The sequence below is a fragment of the Colias croceus genome, chromosome 1 (assembly GCF_905220415.1).
Source record: "Colias croceus chromosome 1, ilColCroc2.1".
In the NCBI taxonomy this organism is placed as follows: Eukaryota; Metazoa; Arthropoda; class Insecta; order Lepidoptera; family Pieridae; genus Colias; species Colias croceus.
Window position 1 is genome coordinate 13,018,166 of NC_059537.1, and position 27,992 is coordinate 13,046,157.

Genomic DNA, 27,992 nt, shown 5'->3' on the forward strand with positions numbered 1-27,992 from the left:
GATGTTCATAGAAACAAGTGTTGTCGCTTGCAGTTTGCTGTTGCAGTTTGCGGTCTGCGGCCCGTCTCGGACTTGTACCTTAATTCTTTCCGTATTCTATTAACTCAATAAAAAATAATTAAACTTCAAATGACTAAGCACACTATGAGCACTAGGTTTCATAAAAGATATAAAAATAATGTTCCTTCTCTGCAGACTTTAATAAGAGAATGATGAATCTATTGTAATAGTTAGTTAAAATAGTTGACTATTTTCAATATCCGCTCGCAATGCAATGAAGCTATTTTCAATCTTGTTTATATTTCTCGCACGCTACGGATATGCCAAATACCTTAATCTGTATTATTTATTGTAATTTAAACTCTTTGCAAAGTCGTCTTAGAGTATTCGAGCCCTTGAAATTGGAAGAATTTGGAAAAATTACTATCGTTTTTAGGGTTCCGTAGCCAAAATGGCAAAAACGGAACCCTTATAGTTTCGTCATGTCCGTCTGTCCGTCTGTCCGTCTGTCCGTCTGTCACAGCCGATTTACTCGGAAACTATAAGTACTACAGTGATGAAATTTGATGGGAATATGTGTTGTATGAACCGCTACAAAAATATGACACTAAATAGTAAAAAAAAAGAATTGGGGGTGGGGCCCCCCATACATGTAACTGAGGGATGAAATTTTTTTTTTCGATGTACATACCCGTGTGGGGTATCAATGGAAAGGTCTTTTAAAATGATATAAAGTTTTCTAAAAAACATTTTTCTTAAAGTGAACGGTTTTTGAGATATCAGCTCTCAAAGTCGTAAAAAGTATGTCCCCCCCCCTCTATTTTTATAACTACGGGGTATAAAATTCTAAAAAAAATAGAGGTGATGCATGCTAATTAACTCTTTCAACGATTTTTGGTTTGATCAAAGTATCTCTTATAGTTTTTGAGATAGGTTGATTTAACTGTAATTTATTATATTTGCTGCTACGGAACCCTTTGTGCGCGAGCCCGACTCGCACTTGGCCGGTTTTTGATATTATACGAGCATACGCATTTCGAAATTTAAAAAAAGGGTAGACGAACTGATATACCCCGCATCTTATAAAGTGTTCGAAACGAGTATTGTTTTACCAAATTGACCATACATACATACAATTACAAATACCATTGGATGCTTGCAATAAGCTTGCAACACAGTACAAGAAGTAAAGTGAACATTTTATTTGACAGAACGAAATAAGGTATCGTACTCTTGAAGATTTTTCAAGAGCAGTTCGGTTGCAGTACACACGACATTTAACTTTGAAATTTAAAACCACACGAGGTCAACCAAGAGCATAATCAACTGTCGTTACCAGCTTTAAAAACCCCTTTTTATTTAGCCTGTCCTCACAAATACAGAGAGTCATTCTATTACAAAGCGTCGACTAGAAACTGCATTTCCGTAAAACCAAAACTGCGGACACAAAAGTCGAATTGTAACCAGCGATAGGTTTTAGAATTCCCTTTTTTATGTTCAGAAAAAATGTACGGAAAATGATATGTTCGCAAAACGTTCTTCCAATATTTGCATATTCGTTAAGGATAGGGTTAAAGGGCTAGGTAAATAGAAATCTTTCTATGACGTTATACGCTGACCTTGTTGGTTTGGAAAACACTTGAGTATGTTTGTTTGCAATTAAAGCCCAACAACAATTTTCTTATGTATTGTGTGGACAAACAAGGTAGGAAAAGATTGTGGGAAAAATAATGTCGCAGGCCATAAGTTTATTTTGTGTCGTCGAAAATACGTTGTTGCAATAAAAATTACTCGGATGGGAGGTAAAACTTATTTTCAATTAACTTTACATCTCAGTTTTTGTCATAATATTTATATTTTATTTTAAAATATCATCCACTACTACATAGGTATTTCATTTCAGTTTGTTTAAAAGTACATCCGACGAAAATGAATCAAACTTTAAATATAATATCTAAAACTTCAAGCAGAATCATTGCCCTGTATTGGTTAAGCTAGGAAGGTTGGCACTGTCCCAAAGGAGAGCCAAAACCCTGTCATTTAGCGAATAGACCTTGGTGAGACGAGATTCGATAGGATTTGAGATAACTCATCCGATCTAACATAGGTATCCTCTAAAGAATTCTGCACATTCCTGTATCCTCGCCTAAAAGCAGGAAACTTGTAAAATTACGAAATCATACTAGTTGCGCCAGCGTCTTTGTAGCGTCTTTGTTTATGAAGAAGTGGTTAATACAGTTTTGTTTTTCTAATCAAGTCTATGTGTTAACTCTATTGCCTTATCTGACTATAACCAGCTGTGCCCCGCGGTTTTACCCGCAGTGCTCCCCTCTTGTTCGTCATAGCGTGATGATAATACCGGCCTATAGCCTTCCTCGATAAATGCGCTATACCGAAAGATTTCTCAAATCGGACTAGTAGTTCCTGAGTTCGCGCGTTCAAACAAACAAACTCTTCAGTTTTATAATATTAGTATAGATGAATGATTGATGAACTAATAGGAATTAATAAATGAACAGACAAGAAAAAAGGAGCAAAAAGTTATTTTCGGTAAGTTTTTGGAACACTTTTATTATTATATTACACACTCATAGGTGACACGTAGACACTTCAATTTTATTCGAATCATTTAATTTATACTAAGCAGAAAAGACAATACAAACTAAACGTGATCTCAAACAACGAAAATAGATTATAATAATTGAAATTAAAGCATTCACGTGTGTAATTTGCAACGGTAGCCCAATTATTTTCACCACACACCGCAGAATTAATAAAATGTGGCAAATGCCAGTTTATTTATCAACTTTAATACAGTAGGTATAATTTTCAAATAACATTGATAAAAACTATTAAAAATACTAGTGGCCAAATTTCTATAGACAACCTGGTAGATATCTATTCTCCTAATTATGTATAAATACACATAAAATTTGGGTTTTCCGCTCCTATTGATCAGCGAGATGATAGCCTTCCTCGATAAATGGGCTATTTAACACCGAAAGAATTATTCAAATCAGACCAGTAGTTCCCTAGATTAGTGCGTTCAAACAAACAAACAAAAAAACCCCTAATATTATAATAAAGAATATTATTTTCCAGTTCTGATTCAATAATTCGATTCGAAATCTTTAAGTTACAGAGACATACATTTGTTCTTGGATTACTTTAAAAATGTGTGCTTTTTTTCATCAGATTTATTTAGCTCGTTTGTTTTCTTATGATATATGAAACCACTTTAATAGTTTTTTCGATCAATGGAGATATTATCCTGTTTTCATATTATATTGAGCACTAAAGGAACGATGAGGAAATATGTTTATTTGTATGTTACAAGTAGTTATTTTTTCATTTTCACAAGTTATAGGGCGACTGTTTAATAAATAAATGGAAATAAAAAACTGTGACTTAAATTATGATCGGGTTTATGATCTTCAAATCGCTACACTAACTTCCATAAAAACATTTTAATTCAACTCTTTAAAATCGGGACTGCTAATACTTAAGAAACAACTGTAATCCTGAATCCCAAGCATATAAATATACCCAAATAAAATATGAAGCCTGAAGGACATTCCTAAGCCGTCGTAAAAGTAGAGAGCGAAACCATTCGTGGACATGTAAGCTTCTTAAAATCTCTCCTTAAAAATCAAGTTTGAACATGTCATTTTTTAATAAAAGGGCTTTAACAACCCTTCTAACCCTAAGCAGCTTAAAGAACATGTCAGGGTACTTTGTGAATTCGCTGGCTTTTTGTACATAAATAAGTTAAAAGACTGGTTAGGTAACTGAACGAGAATTTTCAATTCCATGTGGGGTAAAAATGTGATGAGACTGTGTATATTGCTATAGTAAGTAATAATGTTAAAATAAAAACCTAGCCAATATAATTTTATTGGTATTGAATCTCATAACTTAACTAAGGAACGAAACATCAAAATTAATTCGACATTGACAAATAATAACGACATAAACTAATATTATAAAGAGGAAAGGTTTGTATGTATAGTTTTCACGCATAAACTACTGAACCGATTATAATGAAATTTAGCACACATATAGAGAGTAACTTGGATTAACACATAGGATAGGTTTTATCCCGGAAATCCCACGAGAACGGGAACTATGCGGGTTTTCCTTTGATAACGCGGGTGAAGACGCGGGCGAAAAGCTAGTATTAACTATATAAACACCATCAGCATATCCGTGAAATATTAAAATGTTACCTTACAATATAAAATCTCAGTATTCAATTATAAATACAGCCAAGACACTAACATTCTTATCCACACGACTTACAAAACAAAAAGTGACATCCTATTTTCTCAGTAAATTCAACCACTGAGATATAACGTGTTGTCTCAGTAAAAGCTATTGACAAAGCACACGTATTTCATTTCCACTTCAAACGGAGTATTTTCTGTATTTATGAGGGACAATTTGAGAGAATTCAGCCCTTACCGTTTTGCGTATAAAAATTGATAACTGATAGCTTTGGTGACGTTCAGAAATTTCCTGTCAAGGGATAATTGGGAGTTTACTTTGACTTCGGCTTATTTAAATACTTTATTTTCGTTTTTATCTATTGATCTATTTATCTATACTAATAAAGCTGAAGAGTTTGTTTGTTTGTTTGAACGTGCTAATCTCCTGAGATCCTGATCTACGGGGCCGATTTGAAAAATTTTTCGTTGTTAGATAGCCCATTTATCGAGGAAGGCAGGCTATGTATCATCACGCTAAAACCAATAGGAACAGAGTAATGCGTGTGAAACCGCAGAGCGCAGCTAGTAAAATATAAACTTAAGGTTTATTCGGTTAACCTACAAATATTCTAAATTGCTTTTCCCGAACTACGCCAAAACTTTAAATTAAACTATTTCAGTTTCCCGTCAAATCAATCCGAGTCTAGGGATTACTTGGATTACACATATAAAACAAAAAGCACCAAACTAAATTGATTTATTTGTTAAACTGAAAAGTCGTTTAGCTTTTACGAACAAAGAAGTCAAGATTCGAAACTTTAACTTGAGTTTGACAAATTCTTCACTAAGTATGAGAATGGATATATTGTTCTCAATGCATCGCTTTATCTATAAAAATATATAACCTTCACAATTATTATAACAAATTGTCAAATTTAAAATATCGATGAATTTCTATCTGCCGCTAATCTATTGAATGAAAAAAAAATTAATCGCCAAATGTGTTACTGCGTAAAATCCGAGAATTACTCGACCTATTCGTATTTTTTATGTTATTGTTAAGCAGGTTCCTTTCGAGAGAAAAAAATAAAAATTACAAGGGAAATCGAGAAGATAAGTCAGAACGAACCTGCCAGGGCACCAATGAAAGGACATCAAGCACCTTATAATGCTTAACCTATATTAAAAACCAACACCTTAAACTACATTAAAAATGAGTTTAATATTAACAACTGCTTCAAATTAATTTTCAATAGATGCCTGTCGGGATATTCATTAATTATTTTGGTTGCTAACACGGGCAATGTTCCAAACATTGTATCTCATTAATTATTAAAATCTTAATAATAGTGGAACAATCACATTTCTTTATTAATTGAAATTGCCGAATTAAAATACTGTTATCTGTATATTATTAGCCGTTAGTCTGTGGGTTGGAACTTGCAAATTGGAATATTATGTCCATTTTTCCCTGTTTTGTAAGTTTGGAATTAGGTTAATAACGTTGTGTGAAAAATTTCAAAGTTATATGTTATTTATCTACACAAGGAAAATTTTCGAAAAGTTACTTTTTGAGTGTGTTTCTGATGGAATTAACTTTTCTTTCTTCCTTCTTCCGTATAGTACAAACAGAAGACGCAATCGATCAATCTATGTTAATATTATAAAGCTGAAGAGTTTGTTTGTTTGGACGCGTTAATCTCAGGAACTAATGGTCCGATTTTAAAAAAAATATTTTGGTTTTTGATGGCCGATTTATCGAGGAAGGCTGTAGGTTATATATCATCACGCTAATACCAACAGGAGCTGAGCAAAGCGGGTGAAACCGCGGAGCACAGCTAGTGTAACAATAAATTAATAATGTATAGGTATAAAATATCTACATGTGTCTCTTTCCATATGACGTAAGTCAAAGATTTTCCACTGGAGGCGTATTTCTTTTCTAGAATTTTAAAAAGAAAGGAAAGAATCAACAATTATTGAAACTTATAATTGATTCGTTATCTAAGAAATGGCCGTCAAGAATTTGTTTTTTCGAAAGAACTAAAATATAAGAGAAGGCAAAGTTAGAAAGTTTTAATTGCGATATTTCCACTTCTAATGAATAAGTACCTTCTTTAATTAAGGAAGCTGTCAGTAGTTAAATCATAATTATCTAGCTTCATATTACTCATTCCCATAAAATATTAAATTTAGGGGAAAATTTACTTGTTTTGTTATTTTTCCCTATCTCATGTTGTTCGTTTTTTGGTACAAAAGCATTGTTACCTTAACTATCTGAATCTTTGTTCCAAACGGCAAATTGTATATCTAGATTATATTTTAATCATATACAGTTTTTAATCTGGACAAGAACCATAAATATTTTTTATCCAGGTACTACGCGAGTAAAACCACTGTATACGGAAAGTTCTAATCCAAAAATATTTATGACTAGCTTTCCGCCGGCGGCTCCGCCCGTTCCCGCTTCCCGTGGAATTTCCGGGATAAAACCTATCCTATATCACTCGTGGATAATGTAGCTTTCGAATGGTGAAAGAATTTTTAAAATCCTTCCAGTAGTTTATGAGCCTATTCATTACAATCAAACAAACAAACAAACAAAGTTTTCCTCTTTAAAATATTAGTGTAGATAATTACCTACAATTTAATGCTCTTTCTAACCTGTTGCTGTTATTTTATCAAAACACGGGCGGTTAGTTTTCAATACATTAATTGTATACGTCAAATCTATTTTAAAACTATTCAATCAACATTACGGGCTGAAAACAAAAACAAATTGAAATTGGCATATTCATCGTAATACCGCCACAATCGCTCTTTGTTGTGAAATTTAATTTGAAACTCCATTCAAAAAGCATTAATTAATCCAACTCGAAGTGCAGTGAATTGAACAGAATATAGTGTAACTGTTTACGCTCAAATTGAATATTTTTTTGTGTAAAAGGTTTTCAGTTACGTATTGCATGTGACGAGTTTATTGGTGTTTAAAAGACTTAAAAACATGTTTCTTTATCACTACATAGTATAAGACAAAGTCACTTTCTCTGTCCCTATGTACCTTTGTACGCAACGGATTTTGATGCGGATTTTTTTTAACCCATTGAGCCCCCAGCGGCCCGATCTGTCCACGACACAATAGATGGGCTGAGTTAAGTGATACAAGAGGAAGGTTTTAGTATATAATTTATTAGGTTTTAGTCAAAGCGGGCGAAGCCACGGGCGGTAAGCTAGTTATTATATAAACTTAGGTTTATGAAATAACTAACCACTTTTCCCGGCTAAATTGGTTATAAATTGGTTATCTCTACGTGTATAAATCGCGTTTTAAACCCATTAAATCTATTAATTTCTTAACGTATAATAATCGCGTAAAACCAAGCAAGAAGACAGCTAAATTTGTCAGAGGATTACCGTATATTAAAGCATTAAATTAATTTTCTCATGGTAACAGGCTTAAGTTGCTTAGAACACGTGTATGTATGATGTTCTTATTAGAAATATTTGCATATTAACAATAACGCAACGCTTAGATACTAGGCCGATTAGCCTTAATATCTGATAGTAAACGCATAAATGAGAAACAACTATTGTATTCAGTTTAATTAGATTTGACATAGAAATCTATACTAATACTTACTAGCTTTCCGCCCGCGGCTTCGCCCGCGTTTTCAAAGGAAAACCCGCATAGTTCCCGTTCCCGAGGGATTTCCGGGATAAAACCTATCCTATCTCTCAAGTTGGATCGAACTACACATGGTGTGCGAATTTTATTATAATCGGTTAAGTGGTTTAGGAGTCCATTGAGGACAAACATTGTGACACGAGATTTATATATATTAAGATTATACCTAAAGCTGAAGAGATTGTTTTTTTTTTGAACGCGCTAATCTTAGGATCGACTGGTCCCATATGCAAAATTTTTTCGGTGTTATATAGCCCATTTATCGAGAAAGGCTCGGCTAAGCTCATACATCATCACGCAAAGACCAACAAGAGCGGAGGCACGCGGGAGAAACCGCGGAGCACAGCTAATAGATAATATATGAGAATCAACCATTGTATTCAGTTTTAATTAGACTTGACATTGAAATTTAATATATTACGTTACCCCTCTTTACGTTGAGAAAAACTAAACCTTTTTAAACGTATCATGGTTCAGTACACAATAAAAGGGATTGGTTTTCTAAATTGGTATTAGTTTTATACCTGTATTTGACTGACCAAAGCCTGTGGCGCAAGTTTAGGTCAACTTGAGCCATTGATTGACAGTTCTTCTGGGTAAATGGATTTCGTACCTACACAACTTTTTTATAAAGGAAATTTCGTAAATAACTTTTTTATTAAGTTCTGAAACTAAGGTTTGATTAAACTAGCTACGTAGGTATAAACACGTATGAAGTAAAACATACAACACGGCCTTTACTTCGTAAAACATCAAAAATAAAAACAAATATTTTGTCTCTTTTTTTCACACGGCCTTTCTTCGTAAAACATCAAAGATAGCTTCTCTACAATAACCTACTTAGGAAATTTACCAGGACCTCGTAAAAATATGACTCCTATCGTCTTGGTCTTTTTTTAATTTTAATATGTAAAGCAGACTCTTTACATATTAAAATTAAAAAAAAGACGAATTTTATTAAAAAAATCTATAAGTCATGTCAAAATTAATATTTTTGCAACAATTTGGGAACCAGACGCAATATCTCTGGTCGGATTATTGTCTGAGAGTGTCGTTTGTTTTCATAATCGTCCCATCTACAGCTGTGCTATCTCAAATTATTGCAGATGTAACAACTTTTTACAAGAAAATAACAATTCCGCATAATTTCAATAAATAATAGCGTAAATGAGATTTTTCGGAAAGATGAGAGAAAAACGTTTTGCATTATGGATGATTATTGTGGATGATAATACAACTGTATAACTATAAATTTTTCTCGTATTATCTATATGAATATCATTTCGATATGTATGCATGGAATGCCAATAAAAATCGATTGACAATGTTTTTTCAAACTAAAGTATATTAGAAATACCTCTGCCGTTCGCCGCTCTACGAAGATATAATGAAATAACAAATACTTATACAACAATAATGATAGTTCTTCTAGAATTTCAGTCACGTTGGTCAATCTCGATCGAGACTAGCATACAAACACAAGTCTTTTAATTCCAACTCTCTTGGAATAGTCTCAGACAAGAAGCTTATATTATGTCTCAGACAATATTCATAACATAATAAAAATGATTTGCCAATTAATGTGTTCAACTTTTTTAACGTTTTTGTTAAGACACAAAGAAGGTTCTTATGGAGAGAAATAAAAAGAGGCAATATGGAAGAACGTCTACCGATGCAGCTAGTCCTTTTTCAACAACAGACACGAAACTTTAAAAATAAATTCCTGTCCTATGTTGCAAAGCTAACCGGATTGCAAAACCTAATACCACAGCTAATGCATAATGCTTCAATAAAATTCTTCACAGAGCAACGTTCCAGGATTTGCTCGGATTACTGAACGCGAGCGCAATTTGGTTTAGTAATCGGACTGCTCTTTTGTAACTAATGTGAAAACATGAAGCCATAATGCGCTAGGAATGTAGGATTATGAATTAATTAAGGTTTAATGCGTTTTGTGTCATATTCTGTTGTTAATATATGGTAAAAATGTAGGTATGATTTTTATTTATTTTAACAAGCTGGAAGAAGCATATAACTAGTGTATTTTGATACATCCGATTTCTCTTGATTAGGTTACGGATATTTATTTTAAAGGTGACAGTAAATATGATTTATATATTATACTCACAATAAAAAAATAAAAGTAAGTAGCACCAAGAACGTAGTTATAACAGAAGCAGGAACGTATCAGCATTTTCAGTAAAAGGGGTTCCCTAACGTGTAAGTTTCATAAAAAGCTCAGAAAAAGACATCTTTTAAATGTAAAAAAGTCACACAAATATATTTCGATATATTGTGTAAACTTGTATTCTATAGGCCCCCTAAACAATCTTGACACAGGGCCTTAAGACACGCTATGCCTCGAAGCAATAGCTATCAAATCAATTAACGGCATCGCGTTCAAACTTTATAATTGAACATCGTAACTTTGACAGTGCGCTGTGACGTCACAGAACTATTTCACACATAAGTTGGAGCACTTTGTCAGTTTCACTCTGTTATTGCTGTCTCCTGTTATACCACGTTAAATAGAGCGAACAGCCGCCCACTTAATGTATGTCTCTGATGAACTTCATTTAATAGCTCTGCCCCTCTAGCCAAGTGGCTTTCTGTTAGCGTTCAATAGAATAGACTACGAATGTATGAGATTGACGTAAGCTGTAGATAAACTATCTACAGCTTACGTCAATCTCATACATTCGCAGTATATTCTATTGAACGCTACGCTAACAGAAAGCCACTTGGCTAGGGGGGCTGTTTGGATACACTATTCAACGTTAAGAATTAAACATGGAGGATATAAATGCTAACAATTCATATTTTTTTCGATCCTTCAAGTTTATGCCACTACATAATATATCTGTGTAAAAAGCACCAGATTACACATCTTATCATATTTATAGAATCGAGTAAAATTCAAATGTTTTCCTAAAATTACTATAAAAGTTTATAGTAAAATCTTTCACGATAATTTCATACAAATAGTTCTATTAACAAAAAATTTAGTACACAAAAAAAACATCAATATTAGTTGTAACATCACCAACTTTTACATCAAATAAAAACTTGTTACCATCATAAGTTTGAAATTATAAATGTTGCAACGTGCACTACATATTATACGCTACGTAAAAGCAATTAAAACATAACTGACATTTTTACTCCCTAATTACATGTGAGTCGGATGGTTGTGAGTCATATTTTAAACTCCAAGACAAGCTTATGAATTATCTTCCTAACTTTTATAATTATCGTACAAAGTTAAAACAGGAATCTGTTTTATGTCTTAACAGGCGACATCCCCTTACATTGTTTCAAAATAAAATGTCGTTAGTGTAAGCACAGAATACTTAATAGTAGCTTACGCTATGTATGTGTGTGTATGATATTTATCATTTATACATTTGTATAGGTACTGTATTTATGCGTGGTTTGGAATCCTAATTACACGTTTAATTAAAAATTAAATGAAAGATCTTATCTGTGATTGCATATAAAACAATTTGTACACTAAACCCCATGTATCTAAAACATCAAAAACATTACAATTAACTTTATTAAGCCTTTGTCTGCAATTTACTGATGTCATAAGCCCGAAAGTTGCCATTTTACAAAACTAAAAAAGGCATTAAATTTAAATTACATTTCGCATTACAAATCTGATCATTGTTAATTATAAAACATAGTTACATATATTTTACAACGTACAACTGCTTCACAAAAAAAACAAAATGTAGGTATATTTTTGAAGTGAAACTTCTTTATCGGGGTTGGTCAAAAATTTAGTGTAACATTTTTGCGTTACGCTGTAGGCGTGTAATTTTTGCGTTACGCCGGCCGTAGGCGTGACATTTTTGCGTTACGCCGTAGACGTGACATTTTTGCGTTACGCCGTAGGCGTGACATTTTAGCGTTACGCCGTAGGCGTGACATTTTTGCGTTACGCGCCAACTTTTTCTTATCCCTAAGTTTCACTTCTTACGTGTGTACTCTAGTACACGCACACATTTTTTTTTATTCATCATTTTTTAACTGGCGACACTTCAACATTGACGTTTTATTTGCACTCACGCCCCACTGCTCACGAATAAAAAAGCAATAATTTGAACAAAACAAAAGCTACCTATTTGTATTTGACATACGAGTTACAAATGACATTAAAGACAGAGCATTACATGGTGAATCAAGAAGCTTATATCTAATACACTGGAGATTGCACTATGAACGTTGACTTGTCACGGGAAGGTATGACCTTGAATGACGCCTGGTTGTTTTTTGTCCCTTTCACACCTAACTTGGCAAGTTGGTGTGAAAGAAAAACATGTTGTATATGTTATATGTTATATGTTGTTGTATGTCGTCATGTAAGACCACGATTTTTTCTTTGAATCTTTCCAAAGAAGTTTCACTTCTGACACGTGTGCTCGGCACACTTTTTTTCTGACATAAACAAATAGAAGACGAATGTTTGAACATTTGTTCGCGTTGGTAATACATAATATTATACGAATGTTTCGCTGAAAAAATTGGCGAGTCATGATGCGAATAGCGAACATGAATGTGTAAATGCACCATGACTCAATAACTTCAGGGGTGCGCAAGACGTAATAACAGAACTTGCATGAGAATATTCAGTAATTAATCTGCATTGCTAATTATTTTGGTGTGCAGTGGAGTACAGAATATAATATGGTTCACACTTGAGACATGCTCGAAGTTAGAACGGAGTTCTCTTTGAAATTAGCAGTAGTAATATTAATAGTTTGTTATTAGTCATTGTTATGACTAAATTTGAAGAAAATAACTTTCGAATAACTATGTATATTACGATAAGTACAATTATACATTTCGTATGCAAATTGTGAGAAAAAATAACAAGTCGAAAATATACACACTTATGGTATTTTTTTTTCAATATTTAGCATATTTGCAAACTACATGTGGGTTTTCTTTAAATTTAACATAATATATTCAGAATTTTGTTATTTTATGTATGTGCATTCATGAATAATAAATGGGCTGTAAGGATACAAACTTGGTATGGATGGTTGGCAGGAGAAATTCTTTCTCTACTTATCCATATTTGCAAAATTTTTATTTGTCATACTCGTGTTTGCCAAAAGAATAAAATAAACATCAATTTTTTAATTGAACGAATTTTCATGTGTCTTGCACTTCACATTTTTCAAATTTATATATAATATTTTATAAATACATCTGCTTATTATTTAGAGCTAGAGGCGTAAACATCCTAAAAGATTGACAGACAGACGACAAGAATATTATATAGTTTTGCAAATTAGCTACAGAACCCTGACAGTAGACTGTATAATTTATTAAAGCAGAATTTAGATAAAATTCACAAGCTTTTAAATTGAATATGTATTTATCAGTCGTTTAATATATATTATATTATCTAGACACGCGGCAGCGTGTCAAGCCGAGTTCAAGCGAAGAGAACTGGCGAGCAGCAGCCGTGTGTATATTTACACGAACCATTTCGAGCCACTTTTCACCCCCTTATAACTCGAAAACTATTTAAGTTATATAAACCAAATTTGGTACATATCAAGAGGACAACTAATGACCTATTGAACCCCATAATTTGATGAGGCTAGTTTTACATACTGTTTATATTTTGTGAGGTTCTAAAAACTAGCCTCATCAAATTATGGGGTTCAATAGGTCATTAGTTGTTTGCTTTGTGAAAATAATTATATTATTCAAATTAAAAAAGTTATATTTTGGAATAAACATTGTTCTCTAAGGGAAAATAAAACAATTGAGTTTTCAGTCAACCTAAGAACTTAATACATCTTTGTAAATAAATTTCTGGACTGTCTGCAGAACTTGGCACACATTTAGATCTCATTTCTTTTTTTGGCAAATTAAGTCAACGATTGAACTCGGCTCCAATTTTTACATTTATGTTTTTGGTGGGATAAATAGCACGGCGTGTTACTGGATCGATACCAAGCCCAAATATGTGATTAAAAAAATTTTTGTCTGTCTGTCTGTCTGTCTGTCTGTATGTTCAGGCATCACGTGAAAACTAACGGTTCGATTTCGATGAAACTTGATATAATTATACCTTATTATCCTGGGCATAAAAAAGGATACTTTTTATCCCGAAAAAATACGTAGAAAAAAATAAATCTTAATTTTTCTTAATTTTTCCGCGTGGACGGAGTCGCGGGTGGAAGCTAGTTAGTAATAATATTATATAAATACTGTTAATAATATCCGTTATCTTAAACAGTAGGTACCTAATAGTTCAGGATACATCGCCCATTTTTGCATGTGACTACTATCAAGCTGATTTTCCGTTTGTAGCTTTATTTTGATGAGACACCGAATAATTTCGTGTACGAAACTCTCGATTGTGGTAGCTAACAGAGATAACAAGGATACAATTTTTTGATTTGAGGGTTCTCAAATTATTATATTATATTTGTAAAGCATTTAAGAATGCTCTAAAACGAAAAATCCACACCCCAATCCATTCTTAACTGCAGATTCAAAACAGTCTAAAGGGTAGAACAATACTAAACAAATGACCCACTTGACATTACCAAATATGACAGTTATTGCAAACGCCTCTATTGTGATTTGTGACGTCATCGATTGCCGCCCTTAGGCAATTGTGGTTTGATTTCAGTCGGAAACCAAACCTTCAGCCGGCAAACTGGATGCCTTGTGGCACAGATAATAAATATGCTTAGGGACCCGACATACGAGTTTATAATGGTGAATTTTGAGTACACTATAAAAAAAAAGTCGATATTTTTTTTGTTTATTTAATAACAATTAAACCACATCGAATCAGACCCTGAAAAATGAAAGGGTTCTATTCCTGAGCATACTCAAGCGTAAGAGAAAAAAAAAGACTCGATTAGTAAAGTATTTCGGTCGCTATCGTGTTAACAAGAAAAAGGATCCGCACATACAGACACACGGACGTCCAAGACAGAACTTTTTTAAACTGTTTTTTAACTAGTTTAAATAACAAAAATGACATCAAAAATATCATGAATGTTAAAAATAGTGTTTTTTCTTAATATGTGTGTGTATGTATTATCTTACAAGTGCAATGTATGATACATAAAGACATTTTAAGTTTGAAAAATCAGATGTTTTGCGCGAAGTGACAGTAGTACCCACCTCAACGCTTCGCTTATGAGGCGTGCAATATATTTTAGTTTACGATACTACATTATAATATATTAAGTACGACAATAAAATAATACGATTTTCCAAATGAGCTAGTTTCTTTTCTCTATTAAAAACGTTACACAATCTATTATGCTTGTTATTTTATAGGTTCGTTTATAAAGGTATTTAAACGATTAAATCCAGATTTACTAATTGCTTTTGTTAACTCAATAACAAAAACGTATTTCCAACTGAAACGCTATTGCAAAAGAGTGTCGAGTGGAACTCATCCGTTCGAATAGCCTCCAAATTTCCTGAACAATTATTTTTATTTTATAAAATACTAGCTATGCCGCGCGGTTTCACCCGCGTGGCTCCGCTCCTGTTGGTCTTAGCGTGATAATATATAGCCTATATTACTTGTGGATAATGTAGCTTTCGAATGGTGAAAGAATTTTTAAAATTGGTCCAGTAGTTTATGAGCCTATTCATTACAATCACACAAACAAACAGACAAACCAAGTTTTCCTCTTTATAATATTATTAGTGTAGAAAAACATTTATTACAAAAATAACGTGGATATTTTGAAAAGCCCAGTGATCTAATTATACTAGATAGTCGATAAATGAAAAGGTTTTCAGTTCATATTTCACACAAATATAAATAAAATATTTAACTTTAAAAAGATAATGGCTGTCCTTTTTCGAAATACTTTATAAAATAGCTAATAATGATGCTTAACGATGTTTTTACATTTCATTTTAATATTTTAAACGAAAAAAAAAGTAGCATTTTTTAAATGATATAATATATGCGATAAAAAGCATTTATAAAATAATTTAGATATGAACAATACAATTTGCTCAAATAAATCCACAATTTTCGTTACCATACACAATAAACGGTCAGCTTATCTCAATTTGTTTAATCAGGTTTGAAGAACACATCTAAAGAAAACTCAAAGACTGATCGACCGTATAACTTCCTCGAACAAAATCCTTTTATCTGTTTTCGCTTAAGTATTTCTTCTAATTTAAAGATAAATATAGGAAACATATCCTCCCTTTATTGTATAGTTAGTTCAAAAAACATTTGTTTCTCTTACAATGTCCTCTTGGACAAAAATTCCTTATTAAGGGCCGATTTTTCAATCCTTGGTTAAAATTTATCCGTCCAATAAAATATTACACGAACATTTTAAAATGTCACCTGTAAACTGTCAAATACGGACAAATAGAATACATTTTTGAAATGGTAGTTTAATACGTTATTCGATGTTTAAGTTTTAACCAACGATTGAAAAATCAGCCCTAATGGAAATAATATTTGTCTCGCATAGAAAGAATATAGGCGATATAATATGATCTGTATATATTGGTGTTGTTAGCTTGATTCTGCTTACGTCTGCGAGTCATAAAATATTAATGTTACAGTTTCCGTATAACAGTTTCATTATATCCTCTTATTATTGCCCTACCCCCGTACGTCTTAAAGCAGTATTATATCCAATGTGGAAAAATGACAGCGCTATATATGTCGTCTAGCGCCATCTCTTTCCCACGCTGGAAGTAATGCTACACGACATGGTGGTGTGTATTGCTGGGTTTTATCTCTTATTATTACTGTCTTTAAGCTTCATAAGCTTTAGTGTACGTAATTAAAAACCAGCCAGAATAGAACGATCTGTCGTGTTCTTACCTATTATTCAATTGTGTCTTTTACTTGCCTACTTATTACCTACAAAATCAAGCTATCGTAATATATCTCTTCAAGCAAATAGTTTCTGTTTTTCGAGACAAGAATTATGACTATTTTTCTCCCTTCTAAGTTCAATGGTCTTTATATAAAAGTTCGTTCAACCATAAAAATGTAACAGACACAGAATTTCTTTCGAATTATTAACATTGGTATGAAGTGTATTATTTATATAAAGTATCGGTAGGTCATGAATTGATCACTATTTTCTTATAGGAACTACTTGGCTGCAAGCTTTCAGATACTATTTGCGGAAAGAAAACCCTTGAAAAAATATTTAATGCATTTACCCGTTTACCAAAAGCGAAAAAGCTAAGACGAGAATTCTCTGAATTTTATTAAAACGGTAAAATAATATTTTACAGGCTATGAATTAATAGCAGTGTACTTAAAAGAACTTAAAAATAAATAATAATCAGTTACATACACGCAATAAATAAAGAGAAAATATATCAATATACGAGTACCAAGGAAGATACCTTTGTAATAAATCAATCTGTTGCATATCAATGAACAAGAACTGAAAGTATTTACTAAAAACTTTAAAACTTTCGAAGAAGCTTTTATTGAAAACGTTTAAACTTTTAAGTTTTCCATTAGTTATAAAGTACTTGGAATTACAAGTAAAAGAAGAGAGTTTTATAAGAAGCTAATAATATTAATTTCTAGCGTATCTATTGCGAAAAATCCCGAGAAAAATACAAGGGTGCTTTTCCACCAGATATGTGCTATGCTACGTCGCTCTGGATGCGTTTGATATCCACCAATCATTGATGCACAAAGCATACCATATAGCTAAGAGCGAAAAGAGATTTTTTTTATGTGGAAGGATGCGTGCTATAGGCACACCCCGGACACTCCATACAAAATTATCGTTTTGACAGTCACACTGTAGAGAAAGCAAATGTGTGTGTTAACGCTTTATGGTTGGCACATTTTTGACTAGCGTAAAAAAAATTCGCGTTTTTCTGATGAAATACATCCGTAAACAGCACAATATCTAACCATTTTCTACGAAAAACGATAATCACAAATCCAAAATAATAAAATTACTTTAAGTCAATTTGATTAAGGCCTGAATCGGGTAGAATCTCCTTTTGATACCGAAAATTAACTCTAGTTATAACCGTTTATCTTCTTAGATTCTTTACGTACATATCTAAAAAAAATGTATATTAAAGTTTCGAATATGATAAAGGGCATGGTTGTTTTAATTTGTTTATTTTACAATCATGTTTTTTGGAAAAAAATCATGAACTGAGGTCGATTTTTGTACTTTAAACCAAAACGCTAAGTCAATATAATGTCAATTATTGTTGTGTTTTTACAGTGTGTTTATGAAATTGAAACACAGGGCATGGTTGTTTTAAATTTTGATTCAATATCCAAATATCTTTTTAAATAATTTTTATACGTACTTTTACTACGATAGATTCGCGCCGGTCCCCCGATTCCGCCTAGTAAATCGTCGCCAAGGTCGCTAGCCCCTATTAACGCCTTAATGTTGTCAATCTTCGTTGCGTATCGTCCCTGTAGAAAAATATGGACCATTTTATGTCTGATCGTGCGGGGTGAGGTAAGTGTTTAATTTTGGAGGGAGGCGGAGAGTGTCCGTTCTGTAGCGTTTAGCTACTATTATGTATTCTATGCTATAGGCACACCCCGGACACTCCATACAAAATTATAGTTTTGACAGTCACACTGTAGAGACTGCAAATGTGTGTGTAAACTCTTTATGGTTGGCACATTTGTGACTAGCGTAAAAAAAAATTCGCGTTTTTCTGATGAAATACATCCGTAAACAGCACAATATCTAACCATTTTCTACGAAAAACGATAATCACAAATCCAAAATAATAAAATTGCTTTAAGTCAATTTGATTAATGTTGTCAATCTTCGTTGCGTTTCGTCTAAAGACGTCGTTGGTATCGTCCTTGCGGGGAAATGGGTACCATAACATGTCTGATCGTGCGGGGTGAGGTAAGTGTTTAATTTTGGCGGGAGGCGGAGAGTGTCCGTTCTGTAGCGTTTAGCTACTATTATGTATTCTGTGCTATAGGTGTGTGCTATGGATGTGTGCTATCGGTGTAGTTATGTACAGAGCACCTACTATTGATACATCGCATATATCGAGCTGCGTATCTTCATAGCACATTTTACTCGCACCGCTACATAGCTTAGTATTTGTGGAAAAATAGTTTCATAGCATATTTCATTTTATTTTTTTTATTTTCTTTATTTAATATTTATTTAAGGATCACAAAATGTCGTTACATGTGTACTTAAGCTAAATACAGTTTTATAATTATATCAGTTGGTGTATGCACAACCAATTACAGGTGACCACAGCTAACACAAAAGCACAGAATACTGAATAGTAGCTGACACAAGCGTTAACATAAATTTATGAAGCTAATACAAAAGGATACAAAATGATTAACATAAATACAGCTTGATCATGCATCTAATTATAGCATATTTCATAGCATAATATAGTTATACATTTTCGTAGCATAGTTACGTAGCACATCTAGTGGAAAAGCATCCTAAAGGTAAAGTAGATAAAGATTCCACGAAACAATCAGAGCGGATGAACACTTGATTTTCACATACTGTCACAAAAAGTTGTTGGATTTTCTCTTTATCTCGCCTCACGGAAAGTTGCTTCGTTATTTGTTTCGTCAACACTACATTACTGATTTTGTGCAACCTTGACGTCCGTTGTATAAGTCAACAATAATTTTACGAATTTTGTAATTGTTTCGTAGTATTTTGCAGTTCTAATTTGTACGTATTATTTTCAAATGGATAATACATTCAAAGTCAACAATGTATGTGTAATGTACAACAGTCACAAATGTATCTTCGTTCAAAATTTATTTATAAAGAAAGTATTTTAATAATATAAAGTCTATTGTTTACTTATAACATGTACAAAATTTTATCCCGCGACCTTCTCATAATATTGTAATAACGACCACCATGTTTATCGTGAAAACATAACTTCGAGAAAATGTTCATAAGATAAAGGCAGTATTAGATCTCGTGGGACAAAATTATCGTAAGTACATACAATCACATATAATAAAATCGTAGGAAAGTCAAAACTGTACATTGAATATTTTTTTTAAAGAATACATAATCCATGATCTATAATCGATATAGAAGCCAAAAACACAGTTTTTAGAATTTTTGTCTGTTTGTCTGTTTGTCTGTTTATCTGTTTGTCTGTTTGTCTGTATGTTTGACCGAGCTAATCTCAGAAAGTACTGCATAGATTTACTTCAAATTTTCACATATAATAAAATCGTAGGAAAGTCAAAACTGTACATTGAATATTTTTTTTAAAGAATACATAATCCATGATCTATAATCGATATAGAAGCCAAAAACACAGTTTTTAGAATTTTTGTCTGTTTGTCTGTTTGTCTGTTTATCTGTTTGTCTGTTTGTCTGTATGTTTGACCGAGCTAATCTCAGAAAGTACTGCATAGATTTACTTCAAATTTTGCATGAATATTCCTTAGAGGTCGGGTGAGGATAGTTTAAACATATTATCATGATATCACCTTCGGGGGAGGAGCTGTGAACCTTTATTTTTCTTACATATTCCGTGTACTACGACAGCGTACAATCTAAAGACTCATGTTTAAATGTTGGTTTCGAGTAAGCCATACTATTATCTAGCTTTACAAAATAAAAACTATGTCATTTACGTAATTTGGGCAGAGAAACAGTTTAATGAATTTAGTAGTATAAAGACAAATTTGAAACAGCGCCATCTATAAGATTTCGTAAAAATCAAATCAATTTACATGTTAACACTACTGAATACACTGTTGAAAATTAATAATTTAAATATAATCATATTATTTATTTATCTCTTTAACCCATATCTTCCATTCCCTATAAGGTGCGCTTATATTTCGTGTGAATATACTGCATTTTTAAAAGTGAGGGTAAGTAGATGTTTATTATTTTAAGTCAAACTAGACACCATTACAATTAATCTAACATTGATTGTGTTCATTGGTTACATTTTTAAAATCTTCGTGTTTTATAAATTTATAAAGAATAGAAAAAATTCGATTTAATACTTAGGTATATCTCTTTCTCTCTTCTAATATATAAAAATCAATGCCACTTTTCGTTGTAATTCCATAACTCGAGAACGGCTGAACCGATTTCGATAATTCTTTTTTTATTATATTCCTTGAAGTACGAGGATGGTTCTTATGTAGAGAAAACGTGAATATGTACCACGGGCGAAGCCGGGGCGGACCGCTAGTATTCTATAACGGTACGCTCAAACTGTTAATCTACATTTAATTTAGATTATTATTTGAAATACTAAGTAATGTAGAATTTAAATCACATTCATTCATGTTTTCCTCAGATTTTCGATTTTCTCCGATTTTAAGATTTTCTTATCAGAGTTTTCAATTTTAATGTAGTTAAATTTTATAAGAGACAATTAAGAACATTCAAAAATAAAGTGTCACGTATTTTTTTTAAACGACGAATGACCTAAAACGACGTAATCGCGGACGAAGTCGCGGGCAACAGCTAGTATTATGATATTTTAAGTGAAACGTGTGGATAGGTTATGAGCGGTTTGGGAGTGGCACGTCAAAATGGGACTAATTAGCCAATTTTTTGAAAATTATTTCAGTTGTCTCTTTTTCGCTCTTGATAGTTGAATCGTGTCCTTAATTTGACATTTAACCGTGTGTGCGCTAGTGTGCTGCCTTTGAAGATCAAAATATTATGTTGTGTTGATAATTAAAACAAAGTTAAGGTATATCGACTTTAACTTATAATGTAAATGATTAAGTTAACGAAATAAATGTTTAATTTTTAAATATAAAGCTTGAAATTTTAAAGTTTGCAAATAGCCATTGCCTTTCTGTTTTTTGTCTATTATTTATATTTATTATGCTGCTTTCTCAAATAAAATCAAATAATATCATTGCATACATATACATCTACGACTACTTACTTAGTATATAGTTACTTAAATACGTAAGATAAATATTTCTAGACGCTAGACCATTTGTCTTTGTGAAGTTTTTCGTCGCTTTGGCTCCTTTCGCGAAAGCAGTTCTTATGAAGAGCCATTTTCTATTGTTTATGGTATAATGGAGGACTAACTCGAAATCAGTTGGAGATATCTTACAAAGATCAGACGATTTCTTGGCCGTTATTATTGTTGTCACTTTTACAAGTTCATTATGTCCTACTTATATTATAAATGCGAAAGTTTGTGAGGTTGTATATGTATATGTGTGTTTGTTACTCTTTCACGCAAATACTACAGAACCGATTACAATGAAATTTAGCACACATACCTACCTATAGAGGGTAACTTGGATTAACACATAATATAAGAGTTCTCGTGAAGAGCTTACTATAGAAATGAACCTATGAATTAAGGTCTTGGGATAAGTTTTATCCCGGAAATCATACGGGAACGGGAAATATGCGGATTTTTCTTTGAAAACGCGGACGAAGCCGCGGTCGGAAAGCTAGTTTTAATATAAATATAAGCAATATTTCTTTTCGACTGGCTTTGTAGTACATTATTTTTAACCGACTTCAAAAAAAAGGAGGAGGTTATCAATTCGGCCGGTATGTTTTTTTTATGTATGTACACCGATTACTCCGAGTTTTCTGAACCGATTTACGTGATTCTTTTTTTGTTCGATGCGGAATGGTGTCGAATTGGTCCCATAAAAATTTTATTCGGATAGACCCAGTAGTTTTTATTTTATAAGCATTTTTGTCTGTATTTGTAAATATTGCAAGTGCAAGTTTGAAGTCGGTTGTTTTTAACGCAGTTATCACGTCTTGTTTAAGTAAATGCGAAAAAAGAAGGCTATTCTATTATCCAAAAAATTTATGAAAAGCTATAATCCCAAAAATAAGTAAATTACACATACTTGTAATGCATTTGCGTACTAGACAGTGAGACTTTATTTTCAAAATATGAAAAGATAAGATAAAACAGAAATACACTTTGTATTAGCGTTTAAAAGTTAGTATCTCTCAAGTTAAATAATAACAGCAACAATTCATTTTAATGCCTTCTTGAACAACGTAAACTTTAATTATAAATAACTTCGGCTGTTGTCTTTCACACTATTAATAATATTTATATGTTTGATGGTAGATAGACCGCTATATTTGTGTATTTATCAAAAACTAAAACTCTACTATGTATTTAGTATTTTTTTTCTTTTCATCATATTTTTTGTAGCAAGTTTAAGGTACGAGTATTATAAAAACTATTGATAAATTGTTTAACTATTAAACAGTTATTTTTTTTTTTGCTGTATTCATTGAAATTAAATATTTTTAAATCCATGTTTAAACTGATCTCGTTTTCAAGTTTTTAATTTATTGTATTTGTCCTGCACAAAAATTAAATATATCAAAGACCATTGTATTTTTTACCGACATCTTATACCTTTAACAGCCATAATTTAGGCTTTCTTAACATTAAATTATCATAATAATGCGATATATACGTCGAGAACCTATTTTGATAATATTTATCTAGCACATTATGTTTTAAAGGTCATCAAATTTGAGGGTTTCGTACATAAGCTCCTTTATATTAATATGATTAATTATTTAGTTTGAAACTAAACCGACTATTTGAATAGTATGACGTGTACTGGCAAATATTATCCGATTTTAGTTGTATCTACTAATCTTCGGTATAAACCCTTAATAATTGTTATATTAATACTGTCCCGAATATATCGTGTATGAAATCCCGACTCGTCCTTTGATGGTCCTTTGAAGTGGTAAAAAACCACTACTTTATCAAATTCATTCTATATGATCACTATTTCAACTCTTTAATTTCTGACACATGATGAACAGAATGAAACAAAATGCTACTAAACATAAAACGACCACTTAAAATACAATGTGAAGAACATTGTGTTTACGATTATTCCGTTTATGAAACCTTCATATATAAATAAATTCACACGAATGTACAATAAATTAGCTCAATGTGACAATAAATTTCAGAAATTAAAATTCAATTTACAATGTTGCCGCATTAAAGCGTGGTAATGCGTCGTGTAATGCTTTCTGACACTATCATATTTAATAACTGAGAGATATGGGATGTTCCAATTAAGTCGATGTTTATTGATGAAAATTTAAATGTAACTAACAATCTGTTTATTGGAGATAGAACCTATGAACCCAGACTGGGTTTTCATATATTGCATTCTGTAAATGTTCTGTCACAAATATTTTGTTGAATATTCAATAGGTATCCCATTTGAATCTGTACATGACTATGTTTATTAAATGATAATCTGATTTGCCTACCTATTCTGTATGATTTAAATTTAAAGTTTATAGTTAGTAACTTTCTTAGTCGCTTCTTAAAACTGTATTTTAAAATACTAAATTTCTCTACCTACACCCACATAAATAGAAAAAAACAGTCAATTTAATTTAACGTTACGTACGTTAGAAAATAAAAACTATAAAAGTGCATGTAGCGGGAAATATTTTTAACCTTATTCTAACAATGTGAAACGAACTAATTGAAACAATAAATCGAGCTATTGAAGCGATTCTGAAACATTTGAAAATTCATTCAATGTTATCAAAACAATCCTACTAATATTATAAATGCGAAAGTTTATGAGGATAGATGTATGTAAGTATATGTGTATGTATACTCTTTCACGCAAATACTACTGAACCGATTACATTGAAATTTAACTCGCACAAAGAGTAAATTGGATTAACACAAAGGATAGGTGTAAGGTGTGTCCTGAAAATCGCTCAGAAACGGGAACTGTGCGGGTTTTTCTTTGAAAACGCGGGCGAAGCCGCGAACGGAAAGCTAGTATATTAATATTTAACAATAGCTCGATTGCTCTCACACGACGATACTAATCTATTTATCTATAATAATGCATCTCTAAAATCATATTTATACTATTTAGTAGAATACTTGACGAAAATATTGAAAAAATCAAAAACAAAAAAGAGCGTATGTGCCGAGCACACGTGACAGAAGTTAAACTTCTTTGGCAAGATTCAAAGATACCATAATCGTCGCCTTATTCCATGACGTGATGGTATTGCGACTTCGCAACGGTATCGCCATGACGGGACCTTGAAATTTTACTCTCAACGCGCCTAAAGAAGTTTCACTTCAAAAATATTTGCAATTGTAAGCATCGTGTTGGATCTTATTAAATTTTTTATCACTATTATCTAGTTGTAATAAATATCTTTTTATTAAGATAGATAATTAAAGCGTGCTAATAAATTTGAGTTATCCTAACGATTTCAGACCATTTTATCATAACAATTAAAGTGCTTTATAGACCATTGTTTTGATCCCTAAAATTCGCTACATCCCTTATTAAATAAATGAATATTACAATGCTTTAAGCGTAAAATATGATATTTATTTGCTTAGGAATTAACGTTTGGCTTCATAAATAAACTTATATAATAATTTATTATTCTGTAAATTACAACAATAGATGAAGTAGGTAAGCCTCAGAAGAAACATATAAATGGCAATCGCAGCTGAAATATTTTCTGGATGAATTATTGTTATGAACGCAGCATTTATATTAAAATCAAATCAAATCAAATCAAAGATAAGTCCATAGATATTAGATATACCTTCTCTAGTATATAAAATTCTCGTGGCACAATTTTAGTTACCACCCCTCCGAAACGGCTGGACAGATTCTCATGAAATTTTGTAGGCTTTTGTGTGTTTTTTTTCATATCCCTTAGTGATAAGAGTAACGCAGAACAATGTTCGCTAGGACAGCTAGTAATAATATATCATTTTAATTTAGGTATATACCTAAATATTAACTCTATATCATTCTTAGTGTTACGTACTGATAAGAATAGGCTCTAATCCTGTTCTTAATTCTGGTCTTTTAATTAATTTCTTATCCACTTGTTAAAATTTGGTTAAAATAGAAACGTAACTTTTTTATTTCTATTTTGAATGTAATGAATAAATTACTTATCTGCTATTGTATTGGCACTAATTAGGTCAAAGCAATTACATTTCAAAACGAACATAATTACCTACAGGTGTGTTATTTTAGATATTTTAACATACATAAACCAATTTCACAATTTATCACAGAGAATGAGCTCTAAGAGCTAAATGAAACTCGATTTATGAATAATTGTAACGTAAAATATAAACGTATAGTCGTCTGATATTTTAATTACGCATTCTATTATTTTATTAAAAGTAAAAATACTATATTAAATAAATACCTATAATACCTACCTAAATACCTAAAACAAGAACACAAAGCTTAAAATTCCATAATATATCTTCACATCCTACAGGTGTCCATAAAGTTTATGAGTGTAATTTAATATTTTGTGAGACTCAATTTAATGAGTATGAGGGTCTCGACCCTAAACTTTTATATCACATAAATTATATAGAATTAAAATATATTACTATTGTCTACATGACACTTTGTATCAGTCATATTCGTCGTCGTCGTCGCGTTATTTAGATCATTTACAGTTATGTAGAGCCTATATCATAAGCTTTCTTTTAGTAGTCTTTAGAATAAACACAGAACTTTTATACTGAAGAAAAACAAACAAATATATTTTGTAATCCATATCTCTTCTCTAATATATAAAAATCAATGCCACTTTTCGTTGTAATTCCATAACTCGAGAACGGCTGAACCGATTTCGATAATTCTTTTTTTATTATATTCCTTGAAGTACGAGGATGGTTCTTATGTAGAGAAAACGTTAATATGTACCACGGGCGAAGCCGGGGCGGACCGCTAGTAATATATAAAAATGAAACCCGTTCCGCGTTGTCACGGCATCACGCGTGAACGGGTGGACCGATTTCGATAATTCTTTTTTTATTATATTCCTTGAAGTACGAGGATAGTTCTTATGTAGAGAAAACGTAAATATGTACCACGGGCGAAGCCGGGGCGGACCGCTAGTTGATTAAAGAATAAAAATTATAGTGCCATTTGTAGAGTTATCGAGATTCAGGGACCTCTACATTTTAGTAGTATTGTTACGTATAACGTACATTATTTAACATATATGTACTTCTAAAAATATATCACCATTTACCTTATAAAATATGATAATCCGCTCTCTGGGTGCTTGTGGAAGTTCATGTCGGAAACAATCTTACATCTTAGTAATTCGTAGCACTTGGGACACGCATTAAGAAAAATAAACTTTGCCTCAAAACACTTTAAGAACAAATATATCTTAGTATAATAATTACAGGGTGAAAATACATCGAAACATAGATAGATTTGTGAAAATGTTTACAAGATACAATTTAGCAAAATACGTTAACATTCATGTTTTCGCGCCGTTTGAGAATAGAAAATTGCTCCTGGAACACGTCCTCACCGCTCGGGAGTCGTGGATACACTGGCGAGGAATCCTGTAGGGTATGTTCACATTGGACATTTCCACGTAAACAAACCCCTTTGAATATGGGTCGCTTTATGTGTTCATAAAAGTCGTGTATCTTGCCGAGTCGCCGTTCGATTTTCACGCGTTGATATTAACCGACATGGAATGCTTGACTGATTTTCACGTGTGATCTAATACGAAGATAATGATGATGCAATTTGAACGGGTTATATTTTCGTCACACTGTCACAAAGTCTTTAGTTCTTTCAGATGGAAAATCTACATTATAAGACGCCACAAAGCGGATGATAATGCTATAATCGTCGCTTCAAAAATAAAGTGTTCACTGACGAATTGTAAGCTTAAAAGTTTCTACATTTTCAGCATTTTTACTTTTATTGCTAAAAAATTGCTTCAAAGTACAAGGAAAAGTGTTCTTTCTGATTTAATGCGCTATTTAAGATTACCTTTAAACGTTTTGTGTTTAATTTCTGCCCCTCTACGAGAGCTACGGACTTGCTACGTTCTACGCCCGAGGATACAAGCTACGTCAAAAGGGTCGGCAAATTTGTAACACAATAGTAATTTTACACAAACGCTACACGGTAAAATGTTTAAATCATTAATTTATACAACACTAAAACACTTTGTTTTGCAACGTTAATGAAGCAACAAAAGGTCGACCCTACTCTAATGTTACAATATAAATATTAGTTTTGGACCATTTTAACAACAAAATTATTCTCTCTACCCAGTAGC

General features: G+C 32.2%; 1 protein-coding gene across 1 annotated transcript in view; it reads right to left on the reverse strand.

Moving 5' to 3' along the window:
• The window catches only part of LOC123693758 (galanin receptor type 3), a 73,076-nt gene extending 45,693 nt beyond the window's left edge, over window positions 1-27,383 (reverse strand). Inside the window, exon 1 of the mRNA XM_045638968.1 lies at window positions 26,937-27,383. The gene's annotated coding sequence lies outside the window, so the exon portion shown is untranslated. The remainder of the gene's footprint in view (window positions 1-26,936) is intronic.
• Window positions 27,384-27,992: the final 609 nt, after the last annotated feature.